The sequence below is a fragment of the Aulostomus chinensis genome, chromosome 4 (genome assembly GCF_037954235.1).
Source record: "Aulostomus chinensis isolate RoL2024-O1b breed Wild chromosome 4, RoL_Achi_v1.0, whole genome shotgun sequence".
NCBI lineage: Eukaryota > Metazoa > Chordata > Actinopteri > Syngnathiformes > Aulostomidae > Aulostomus > Aulostomus chinensis.
In genome coordinates, this window is record NC_141323.1 from 21,609,936 (window position 1) to 21,623,337 (window position 13,402).

Sequence of the window (13,402 nt, forward strand, 5' to 3'; positions counted from 1 at the left end):
AAATCCTCCCATCAGTGAAGAAAACTGAAGACGCCTCTTGGATGAGAGCTGAAGCATCTTCAAGAAACCTGAAATAGTCCACTTGGTACATTTAAATAATTCTACAATTTCTTTCAGCTTTCGTCCAAAGCCACGTGCATGTATCACATGTATATCATATATATGTGATACTCTTTCATCTACTCATGAACCAAAAATGCAGTCTAATACCAGTAAATTTGTGCAGAAAAATGTCATTTGTGCTCCTTCTTTTATTTATTTGTTTATTTAGTATTTTTTAATGTATTTTCTTTCAATTCACATTTTGTCCATTAACTTCATAATCACTCTTCACAGTCGCCATCTCATCACATGACTAAAGTTTGGGTTCTGTATTGGTGGTAAAATATCCTTCCATGCCCCTCACTAGTTTGCACACAGAAAAGCATATTTTACTGGTTTCAAATCTCTTAGTGTGTTCTCTCTCTTAAACCAGCTGTGGCAGCTTTCATTGTGTGATTGATTTTAAAATATAAAGATAGAACAGAACCATTGGAAGAAGATGTCAGGACATTTGAAGGAATGTAAATCTCCTGTTGAAATGTTGCAGTGTGCAGCTGAGACTCTCTGGCAGTGGCACAAGGAGCCACAATGGCAGAACCTGGACCCTCCTGGAGGAGAACCACAGGTGAGGGCCTTCTTGGCTCCAGATTGATGGAAATCAAGTGTCTGAGGCTGTTAGCAGCCATGAAGTTGATCTGGTTGGGCACTGGTATTTTTTCTTTCTGCAGCTCAGGAGTGATTCAGGAGAAGAGTTTCAGAACAGCCAAGGTTGGGGACTGGAATTTTCAAATTTCCCCTGGAACCAGACAAACTTGGGAGGTAAAACCTCCAATCATAGCCACTCAGATGCAGCAGCAGAAAGAAGCTGTCATCTACCCTGACAGTCAGAGCATCAAGTCAAGAAAACATCAACCATCTTGTAGTTCCAAACCTTCACCTGTCAGATTCAGCTACTTCTTATTGTGGGACTTTAAATTTGAACACAATGGAATTTGGACAAGGAGTTTTCCTTCAAGTCAGAACATCATCGTCCAGCCTCCAACCAGAGGTCCATCAGTTATCATGGGAGCCACATGTGGAGTCTGGGTTCTTTTCTAGAATGTGACGGCAATGACAGTCCTGCCAAGTGACATCACTGACATGACTGGATGACTTCAGTCACATGACTGGATGGCTTCAGTCACGTGACTGGATGGCTTTAGTCACGTGACTGGATGACTTCAGTCACATGACTGGATGATTTGAATATTTTGTTGTGGGCCTCTGGACCTTTTTTAAATCAGTAGTTGACCACAGGTAGCTTAGCCAACTGTTAACTAATTAACTTTTAGTCCAGACAAAGAATGTGGGTTGACAGTTATTCATACAAAGTCTTTGGTTTCAGATGCAGCCTCAACTGAGACTCCAAGTTCAGAGGATGGGTTTGTTTGCTGTCAGGTTGCCACCTTTCAGAAATGAAAATCAGGGACGCCCACCACGGCTCCTGGGGGCCATGACCACCAGGGGCCTGACTCCCATGAGGTGGGTGCCCACAGCAGTGGTGTGTTTTATTTTGTAGGTGTTTTTAGTCAAGGGGTGATCAAGAAAGCAATTCCTCCTACTTAAAGCTTGAAATGCTTTATCACCAATAAACACATTCTTTATTGTTCAACACTGAACTGCACAATTAAGTTTTAAAATACAAACTCAATAAATGGAGAACTTTATGTGACTTAAGTTCATAACACATCAGCAGGTTTCCCTCCCTTCTTTTTCCAAGTCTCCTTCTTGTTCCTCCTTGCAGCTCTGGGGAACTCTTGGTCTCTCAAAGCCCTGTTGGAAAACTCTGAACAGGACTGCTCAAAGTTGAGAGTGATCACTCCTTTGAGCTCCATGGAGCTCCTGTTCCTGCAGTCACTCCATTTCTGCTTTTTATTTTGTGTTTGTATTAAAGTTCTATTGCTGAAAAAAAAGAGACTTTTTTGCCTTTTTCTTGAGGTAAATATATGAGGGTCGAAACTGACCCATAACACCATGGATGTTACAATAGTTAATAATATTAAAATGAAGAATAAATCAAACCAATCCATGTCAGAGATGTGTTCTAACACCCCTCAGTAATGGTCAGGAAACACAACAACCTTTTGTTTATTTCTATGATTTTCTTGAGGTTCATTTGATCATTTTTTTAACTGAAATCGAGGGTTTACTGACTAAAAAAAGGTCCAGAGGCCCACAACAAAATATTCCAATCAATATTTCCATGGATAAGGAAGCCTAACAAGGTAACCAAGAGATGGGAAACAACTTGGATGATAGAAAATTGTTTTTAGTTTATTTTACAGCTGATTGAAGACGAGGGTCAAAACTGACCTGTTAACATCAGAGATGGGAACAGAAAGCTAACACAAGAGGAAGGTTGAAGCTATGAAAAAGGAGTTTGATAAAAATCTTGAACTGACAGTAGAAATATCCTTTTGTATGTTTACCTTTGTTGACAGAAGTCACTTTAGCTTGGCAGTGAAAAGAATCTCTGCTAGCTTGACAAATAAGTGGCACAAACTGGGTTCAAGCTGGACTTTGGACACTGGTATCTGCAACAACTCCCATCAACTCCTAATCTAGCATCTCTGCTGTGCTCAAACTATTTTACAGAACATTTGACAGACCTGTGGAGCAGTGAGGACAGACATGAGTTGATCCACATGATCCACTGAAGCGCCATTTTACCCTGCCACTGAGGTCACCAACATGAGCTGGAGTTGGGACTCTTGAACTGAACCTGGTATCACAGCGACACCTACTGCTGCAAAATGGAACAGCAACATTGAACCCAAGTACAGGATTGGAGGGAGACTGATGGTCGCTGTTTGGGTTTTTGAAGAACAAGGAGGGCGTTGGTTCAAGCTGGATTCTCAGAGACTATTTCCCCAACCTCTACATTGGCATCTACACTGTCATCCAGTCAGGTGACTGAAGTCATCCAGTCATGTGACTGAAGTAATCCATTCATGTCAGTGATGTCACTTGGCAGGACTGTCATTGCCGTCACATTCTAGAAAAGAACCCAGACTCCACATTTCCTCCTATCTATTATTGTGTACCACCCTCCTGGTCCTTACTCTGAATTCTCAGAGTTTATATCCAGTTCAGTCCTCAAAACAGATGAAGTCATGAGTGTAGATAAATTTCCTTTTCTCCACTGATTATATGTCAAGGTTTGTGTGTGGGGGTGGAGCCTATCCCAGCAGCCTTTGGACAAGAGGCGGGGTTCACCCTGGACGTGTCACCAGTCCATCACAGGGCCAACACATAGAGACAGACAACCATTCACACTCACAGCCACACCTACGGTCAATTTAGAGTATCAATCAGCCTCGTCCCCTCTTGATGTCTTTGGACTGTGGGAGGAAGCTGGAGTACCAGAGAGAACCCACACAGACACAGGGAGAACATGCAGACTCCACAGCTGGGGCTCAAATCTGGAACCTTCTTGCTGTGAGGCCACAGTGCTGACCACTGCACCATTGTGTCCCCTGAAAATGCCACCAGATCGTTTGGATTGTCTATAAAATCAAGTACACATGAACATGAAGAGGTTTTCACAGGGCTGGTGGTGCAATGGATAGCATGACTGACTACTGTCAGAAGATTCTAGCTTCAACTCCTGGCTCGCTCACTTAAAATTTTATACTGAGAAGCTTTCACACCTGAAGTGTGAACCACTGCTAAAAGTCCCTGAAATCCTCCAAGGTTTCCTCCTTGTCTGCTGTAAACATGAACACATGCATGGATCCTGCTACCTCTCACATGTTAAGCTGGCACTTGACAGTGACAGCAGGAGAACAAAAAATCCCAGTGTGTCATCAACATTTCCTGGAAACTAAATGACAGAAGCCAGTGGTGGCAGGTGAAAAAAATTCTTGGTGGGGCTGGTGTGCCAAAAACATTTCCGTGCCTAGTCTAGTATAATCATTCAAAAACAGCAGCCGGACAATTATTAAATGTTTTAAAATCGTATTTACTTTCCTTCTTAAAATCGACAGTTTCAAAGACAAAAAAAACCAACAACAATTTACAACTACAGTAAATTTTATGCGATCAAATATTATACAATGATGTTAACTTTACAGAAGGTGATTTGAGCTTAATCTATACAATACAAATCAACAATGTGTGTGTTTGTCTCTCTCTCTCTGTCTCTCTCTTTGTTCATCTGTGTCTGTCTCCTTCTCTGTGTCTCCGTCTTTGTGTCCTTTTCTCTGTGTCTCTATCTCTGTTTGTCTGTCTCTTAGTGTGTGTGTCTCTCTCTGTCTCTCTCTCTTTGTGTCCGTCTCTCTTTCTCTCTTCGTCTACCTGTCTCTCTCCCTCTGTCTCTCTGTCTATTTGTTTCAGTCTTTCTGGGTGTGTGTTTGAATTCAGCAGTCATTTGTACAGGAACTTTGCTCGTCTCTCTTTCTGGGAGGCAAATTTCTCAATGACCCTGGTGTTGAAACCAGGAATGTTTCGTGTCAGTTTTTTCTCAATGGAGAGCATAGCCAGAGCGTTGAGCCGATCTTGTGCCATGGTATTTGTAAGAAAAGTTTTTATCCTCTTCAAAGTGGAGAAGCACCTCTCAGATTCTGACGTTGTCATTGGTGTGGTGATGAGGATGTTGAGCAGACTTACAGTTTTAGTGAACGTGTCTTGAAGGTTATTTTCCATCAAAACCTGATAGAGAGCCAGTGCACCACTGCAACTCTGAAACTCTTCGTTCCCGTAGATCAGAGACAGCTCTGTTTGAAGTCTGGCCTTGTCCAATGAGGGATAGGCTTCCACTGTGGTTTTCAGTGCTGAATCTGGGAACTTTCGGCTGTGCTGTGGGAACAGGTCTCCTTGCAGGAGTGTGGCGCTGACAAGATGCTTGGTGAAACTAAATCTCTCCTTGGCATGGCTCACAATGGTGTCACATACCTATGCAATGATATAATTATACAAAATAGGAATTATTGCATCTTCACTTGTCTTAATACATTGACCTGATGAGCTAGCCTATATTATGTAATAAACATACTGTAATGATTCACATCATCATAAAAGAATATACATTTAAGTCTGGACCACTGTATCATATGGCCAACATCTTATTTTGATTTTATTTAATAATGTGATTCAAATCACACTAAGAAGCAAGTTCTTACCTCCAGTGCCAAATGGTGCAGTGTGTCTTCTCCCAAGGTTCTGCGTCTCTTTGCGGGTGGCTCCTGAGCAGGTCCCCTGAACTCCTCATCCTCAGCCAGAGTAGGCACATCCTCCCTGACCCAACACATAAGTTTCATGAGTAAGTTCTAAAAACTGGTTAGGGATACATGAACAAAACCAAAGGTGGATATCATTACTGTCAATTATATTATACAGATAAATCAATTCTTTAAATAAGATGATATATAAGCATTTAAGTCTACATATACAGAGAAATTGAGGTTAGGCTACAAATTAATTAATTTAGCATACCTGATAGCCTGCATGTGGTCAATGAATGTCTGGGTGACTCCTGCCATGTAGACAGCATCAATGTTTCTCTTCTGCAGCTGGTTGTAAAGGATGTCCACATGTGGCATGATTTTGTGGAACAGGGCCAGTAAAAAACAAAAAGTTTCATCTTCCAGCATTCTCACATAGCCACCAGCTTCTCTCTTTGTCTGGCTATCAAACCCTTCACTGTTCCGGATAGCCTGAAAGCAATTCACCAGATCCTTCTTGTGCTCATAAACTGTGTTAACACCACTGTTGAAGTTCCAACGTGTTGATGATGCACTTGGAAGTCGGTGCGCAACCATCTCATCAAGCACTGCAGTTCTCTTGCTTGACTTAGAGAAAAAAGAAGCAAATCCCCCCATGTCAGAAAAAAAGTGACTGCTCTGAGGGATGTGGGAGGTTGCTTGCTGCAGTATCAGGTTTAACTGATGGGCATAGCAGTGAACATAGTGAGCGTTTGGATAGATGTCTTGTACCTTTCGCTGCACTCCTCCTTTGGCACCCCTCATCACAGCTGCCCCATCACAGGCCTGGACAATCAGCTTCTTTTCTTGTCCCTCAGAAAGGATGCTGTGCAGCCTCTCCAATAAGGCACTGGCTATTGCATCCGCACAGGTGTTGGGCAGTTTCAAAAATTCAAAGAACCGTTCTTGAATATTGTGGCGGTCGTCAATGTATCTCAGAACTAAGACTAACTGACACTGTGTTGAAACGTCAGTAGTTTCATCAGCCTGGATCGCTAAAAAGTCTGCCGATTTAACTTCATCCAGGATCTGTTCTCTCAAAACTGCCAGCATACAGTCCAGGAGCTCGTTCTGTACTGTCTTCGAGGTGCCTTTAAAAACGGTTGCATTTTCAAGGTGCTCCCTCAAGTCCCGATCAATGGATGCCATCAAGTCAACTAGACCTCTGAATATTCCAGCGTTGTCAGAGGAATCACTTTCGTCATGTCCCCGCAGAGCCAGTTCAAAAGCACCACAGAATTTAACAGTTAATTATCTTAGATAAGATGTTACGGTTCTTATCTACGTCATCATTGTGCTTCCTTACAGCGATGCGGTGACTGTCATCGAGCTGCGTTGCTATGCTAATCTCCCCAAGAACCGCTAGCTTCACGCAGTTTTCCATGTGAATTTTCGCTCTTTCGTGTTTCTTAATCCGCTCGGAGAGGTGCTTCAGGTCAGTGATTCCTGTCTGTGTCCATGCTGAATCACACCGGTCACTCCTGAAAGGGATGCAGGGGAAGCAAAAAAGTGCGTTGGCTGCTCCACAACCCGTCAGCCACGGCTTGCGCTGAAACCAGCTCCGGCAAAAAGTCCTGTTGTAGGATTTAGCCTTTTCCTTGGACTGCTGCTGGATGTTGATTTCAGGCTTGTCCGGTCCCAGCTCCTTAACGCGGATTTTTTCCGCCATGGTCCTCCTCGCAAAAGGGAAATTTAAAAGGGATCTCACCGAATTCGGTGGAAACTGCTGCTCTTGAACTTCGATCGTTGTTGTCGCCATTTTCTCTCTCACTCACTTCTCGCGGTATTTTTTTTCGTAGGGATTCGGAAATCTGGGAATCTCACTACGCAAAAAGAATATCGCGGGCTCCTCAGCTAGTTTTAGCAATCCAAACCTTCACGCATTTTACGTTGGCGTAGGAGCGACTTTTCCAGCGCCCCTACGCCATTAAATTTGGCGATGTTGATTGGCCAATTATTCATTATTTTTCCCTAGCAACCATACAGGATTGGCTAATTAATTGCAGGTCTGGGGCGCTTTGACGAGCGCCCCTAAAGACAAATTATACAGTCTATCAGAGTAAATTCACTATTCATTGAATGAGTCATTTGGCGTAAATGTTGTTTAAATGACCCATATTGCATGTAGACACACACAATTAAGTAAGGCTGACATTGACGATACAAATTGTAAACATATGCACATATATATGTATAAATACATGTAGAGATTTTCCTCTCCACAGCTGGTGGGGCGGCGCCCCAGCGCCCCCTATGAGCCAGCCGCTACTGATACTGGCTTTACTGGGAGATCAGGAGGACAAAGCAGATCTTCACCCTCCACCTCAGATGGTTTCTACTCACAGAGATGAGGGACCAGTTCAAACCAGCTACCTGGAGCTCCCTTAAGCCATTGTCCCCATCAGCTAACATCTGGATCTGGACCTGCACCGGTGCTGACTTGTGTCTTGAGTCCCCAGAGTTTGTTGAACCAGAGAAGCTTCAACTGGTGACGGTCGTACAACCAAGCGTGAAGGTGAGCCTGCATTGTCTGATCTGGAGCTAACAGGGGAATTAGCAAGTGCTCTGACTGTTCTAGAGTTGCTGCTTAGTTGAATTTGAATTTATTTGTTGAAATGTTCCAGTTTCTATGAGGTCAGGGAAGATTGGTGTGGATCTAAAGGTCCCTGGTTGGATCCCAGGACATTGTTTTGGCTCATTTGAACATTTTCAAACCCTCGTTGCTCAGATTTTACATGAATTTGATCATGACTTTTGGACAAATGTTCTGTTTATTAATTAAATAATCACTTCAGTTATGAATTAAGTGAGTCACCCAGACTTGGTCAATAACAAAAGTTAGTCTGGTTATTATTCAGTTTCCAGTCAGTTAGGACACACACACACACACACACACACACACACACACACACACACACACACACACACACACACACACACACAGCCTGTCTGTGGTATAAAATGGTCTGTCACGTTCTCTCACATTGGAAGATTTCTCTGACTCCATTGTCAATAAAGACATTCTGCATCTGACACCTGAGTCTTGATCCACTGATTCCTCTGATCCACCTCTTTCTGCTCCAACAAGGCTGACATGGATCAGGTGGGTCCATGTCATCCAATCAGTAGGTTTCTCCTCTCAATTAATTTTCTTCATCCCAGTTTAGATTGATTCTTCTCAGCCTCATGAAGGAGCATCTGATCAGGTGTTTGGCTGCTTGTTAGTTGTAATTCCATCGATTTTCATCTCAGATGTTATAGAATTAATAAGAACATCTTCAAGACCTTTGTCCAACACTTGAAACTCACCTGTCTGTGGAGGCCCAACTGGCCTTTGGTAGTGAGGTGGTGGATGCATGTGAATGAAATGAGGCTGGTGTTGCTGTGAGGAGCCACTAGAGGGAGACACCTGTCGTTCCTCCCAGCTGACAATGAGGCTTCACAGCTGCATTTGAAGCTGTCCTTTATGAGTCACAACTGTCTTGAGCTCAGGAGCCAAACTCACCGAAAAAATATGCAAGTGGCTCTGGACAAAAGCGTCTGCTCAATGAAATTGTAGGATTGTAGAATTCTATAAATGTAGAATATAATTGTAGAAATGCTCTCTCTCACCACCCCCCAAAGTCTGTGCCAGGGTCTCTGGCCAGTGGTCAATGGCTCATATCACCTGCCCAGGATGGATCCAGCTTGCTTGTCTTTTTAATTCTGCACTTATTAGAGACCTGGAAACAAAGGAATGCTGAAAAAGAGAAAATAGGACCTCACACAAATGGGCTTGTGACACAATTTTAAAGAATTGTGTGAATGTGAATCTTTTACAAATGTGTGTGTGAATGTGGTTGTTGTGGCCAAGTGGTGAAGGCGATGGACTAGAAATCCATTGGGGTCTCCCTGCTCAGGTTGGAGTCCTGCCAACAACGTTAAAGTGTTGATGTTCTGGAGGAGACAACATCTGATCTTTGTTAGATCCACGAGTCAAAGGTTTTCTTTAAAGTGCTGCAGCAGCTGAGGATGAGGGAGAGACAGAATTACAAACCATCTTCGTGAGGACATTTTGAAAAATGATGACATTTTGCCACAGTTATTATTGACTTGGAACACTGCAAAAATATCCCCTCTCCAAAAACCCTCCTCTTCAACTTTGTACCCAAGTTGTCTACTCATCAGGCACCACATTGTCCAGGATGTTCAGTCAAAAAGTCATTAATGATTTTAAAAATGTCCATCAAACACAAAATAAGGCTTCAAATAGGTAAAATCACCATCTGTAGACTAAACCAATATGCTGATGTGATCCTTTGATTAGTTTAGGATCAGTCAGAGATCAAAGACTGAAGCAGGAGATCAATGCTCAGAACACAGAGATCAAAGACAGAATTCAGACATCAGAGACAGAATTCAGATATCAAACACATACCTGATGGAGGCTCCAACCCCCCCCCCCAGACAGTTTCCATGTAAGTCGTAAGTTTTATTTTTAAAGCGCCAAATCACAACAAGTGTTATCTTCTTTTTATTCAAGATTGAAGCTCCATACAAGACAGAGTTTGTAGACAAGAACATCACAGCCTGGGAAGCTTTCACTTCTTTTGATGGACAGCTTTGATTTCAGGTTCTACCTCTCTAAAATTGAAAGTAAAGTAAATGAAGCACCTGTGAAGGTAAAACTGATGATGTCATGACTTGTTCAGTCCTCCAACGTTAAAGTCCAACAAGCTTTTGATTGTCTCTGATTCTCTGTGGCAAAATCCAACAAGAGGAAAAGAAAATCTTGAGGTTGTCTCACTTTTTTTTTTTAAAGAAACTCTGCATAGGACAGTGATAGGATGCTTGTTTCCTTGGATGAAAAAGTCTGGTACTCTCATCTTCTTAAACATTTACTTGTTCAATCAGGACAAGAGAATCTGAGCTTGGATGTCATTTTGTAGTAAAAGGTGAATTAAACTTGTAAACATCAGCTGGTGTTCACTCTGATGATGTATCGATGGTCTGTATTCTGCCTTCTGTAGCACGATGCTGCTGGGAAGAAGCCTGATTATGTCAGAGTTGTGTTCAGTGGCTCCTGCTGGGTCCATTTCTGACAAATAGGCTCCAAAGAGTTCAGGTGTTTAAAAGCTCAGGGTTGCTGTCAGCAGACGAGGTGGCCGAGTGGTTAAGGCGATGGACTGCTAATCCATTGTGCTCTGCACGCATGGGTTCGAATCCCATCCTCGTCGTGAGCGATTCTGGTTTCTACTCCTACATTATGGAATTACTGTGAGGCTTTTAACTGACACAGATACCAGTTGAGTCAACTTCCCTTTCACAACCTGACCAAAACAACTCTGACACCCAGAGCTCACATGTGTCAATCACCTCTGTAGAAGGTCCCGCCCCCACAGAGCTATAAATCCTCCCATCAGTGAAGAAAACTGAAGACGCCTCTTGGATGAGAGCTGAAGCATCTTCAAGAAACCTGAAACAGTCCACTTGGTATGTTTAAATAATTCTACAATTTCTTTAAGCTTTTGTCCAAAGCCACGTGCATGTATCACATGTATATAATATATATGTGATACTCTTTCATCTACTCATGAACCAAAAATGCAGTCTAATACCAGTAAATTTGTGCAGAAAAATGTCATTTGTGCTCCTTCTTTTATTTATTTGTTTTAGTATTTTTTAATGTATTTACTTTCAATTCACATTTTGTCCATTAACTTCATAATCACTCTTCACAGTCGCCATCTCATCACATGACTCAAGTTTGGGTTCTGTATTGGTGGTAAAATATCCTTCCATGCCCCTCACTAGTTTGCATACAGAAAAGCATATTTTACTGGTTTCAAATCTCTTAGTGTGTTCTCTCTCTTAAACCAGCTGTGGCAGCTTTCATTGTGTGATTGATTTTAAAATATAAAGATAGAACAGAACCATTGGAAGAAGATGTCAGGACATTTGAAGGAATGTAAATCTCCTGTTGAAATGTTGCAGTGTGCAGCTGAGGCTCTCTGGCAGTGGCACAAGGAGCCACAATGGCAGAACCTGGACCCTCCTGGAGGAGAACCACAGGTGAGGGCCTTCTTGGCTCCAGATTGATGGAAATCAAGTGTCTGAGGCTGTCAGCAGCCATGAAGTTGATCTGGTTGGGCACTGGTATTTTTTCTTTCTGCAGCTCAGGAGTGATTCAGGAGAAGAGTTTCAGAACAGCCAAGGTTGGGGACTGGAATTTTCAAATTTCCCCTGGAACCAGACAACCTTGGGAGGTAAAACCTCCAATCATAGCCAATCAGATGCAGCAGCAGAAAGAAGCTGTCATCTACCCTGACAGTCAGAGCATCAAGTCAAGAAAACATCAACCATCTTGGAGTTCCAAACCTTCACCTGTCAGATTCAGCTACTTTTTATTGTGGGACTTTAAATTTGAACACAATGGAATTTGGACAAGGAGTTTTCCTTCAAGTCCAAACATCATCGTCCAGCCTCCAACCAGAGGTCCATCTGTTATCATGGGAGCCAAATGTGGAGTCTGGATTCTTTTCTAGAATGTGACGGCAATGACAGTCCTGCCAAGTGACATCACTGACATGAATGGATGACTTCAGTCACATGACTGGATGGCTTCAGTCACGGGACTGGATGGTTTTAGTCATGTGACTGGATGACTTCAGTCACATGACTGGATGATTTGAAAATTTTGTTGTGGGCCTCTGGACCTTTTTTAAATCAGTAGTTGACCACAGGTAGCTTAGCCAACTGTTAACTAATTAACTTTTAGTCCAGACAAAGAATGTGGGTTGACAGTTATTCATACAAAGTCTTTGGTTTCAGATGCAGCCTCAACTGAGACTCCAAGTTCAGAGGATGGGTTTGTTTGCTGTCAGGTTGCCACCTTTTAGAAATGAAAATCAGGGACGCCCACCACGGCTCCTGGGGGCCATGACCACCAGGGGCCTGACTCCCATGAGGTGGGTGCCCACAGCAGTGGTGTGTTTTATTTTGTAGGTGTTTTTAGTCAAGGGGTGATCAAGAAAGCATTTCCTCCTACTTAAAGCTTGAAATGCTTTATCACCAATAAACACATTCTTTATTGTTCAACACTGAGCTGCACAATGAACTTTTAAAATACAAACTCAATAAATGGAGAACTTTATGTGACTTAAGTTCATAACACATCAGCAGGTTTCCCTCCCTTCTTTTTCCAAGTCTCCTTCTTGTTCCTCCTTGCAGCTCTGGGGAACTCTTGGTCTCTCAAAGCCCTGTTGGAAAACTCTGAACAGGACTGCTCAAAGTTGAGAGTGATCACTCCTTTGAGCTCCATGGAGCTCCTGTTCCTGCAGTCACTCCATTTCTGCTTTTCATTTTGTGTTTGTATTAAAGTTCTATTGCTGAAAAAAAAGAGAATTTTTTGCCTTTTTGTTGAAGTAAATATATGAGGGTCGAAACTGACCCATAACACCATGGATGTTACAATAGTTAATAATATTAAAATGAAGAATAAATAAAACCAATCCATGTCAGAGATGTGTTCTAACACCCCTCAGTAATGGTCAGGAAACACAACAACATTTTGTTTATTTCTATGATTTTCTGGAGGTTCATTTGATCATTTTTTTAACTGAAATCGAGGGTTTACTGACTAAAAAAAGGTCCAGAGGCCCACAACAAAATATTCCAATCAATATTTCCATGGATAAGGAAGCCTAACAAGGTAACCGGGAGATGGGAAACAACTTGGATGATAGAAAATTGTTTTTAGTTTATTTTACAGCTGATTGAAGACGAGGGTCAAAACTGACCTGTTAACATCAGAGATGGGAACAGAAAGCTAACACAAGAGGAAGGTTGAAGCTATGAAAAAGGAGTTTGATAAAAATCTTGAACTGACAGTAGAAATATCCTTTTGTGTGTTTACCTTTGTTGACAGAAGTCACTTTAGCTTGGCAGTGAAAAGAATCTCTGCTAGCTTGACAAATAAGTGCACAAACTGGGTTCAAGCTGGACTTTGGACACTGGTATCTGCAACAACTCCCATCAACTCCTAATCTAGCATCTCTGCTGTGCTCAAACTATTTTACAGAACATTTGACAGACCTGTGGAGCAGTGAGGACAGACATGAGTTGATCCACATGATCCACTG

General features: G+C 42.3%; 1 non-coding gene across 1 annotated transcript; it reads left to right on the forward strand.

Annotated features, from left to right (window-relative positions):
* Window positions 1-10,416: 10,416 nt before the first annotated feature.
* On the forward strand, window positions 10,417-10,498 carry trnas-gcu (transfer RNA serine (anticodon GCU)). The gene has a single exon. It is a non-coding gene; the product is annotated as a tRNA-Ser (tRNA).
* Window positions 10,499-13,402: the final 2,904 nt, after the last annotated feature.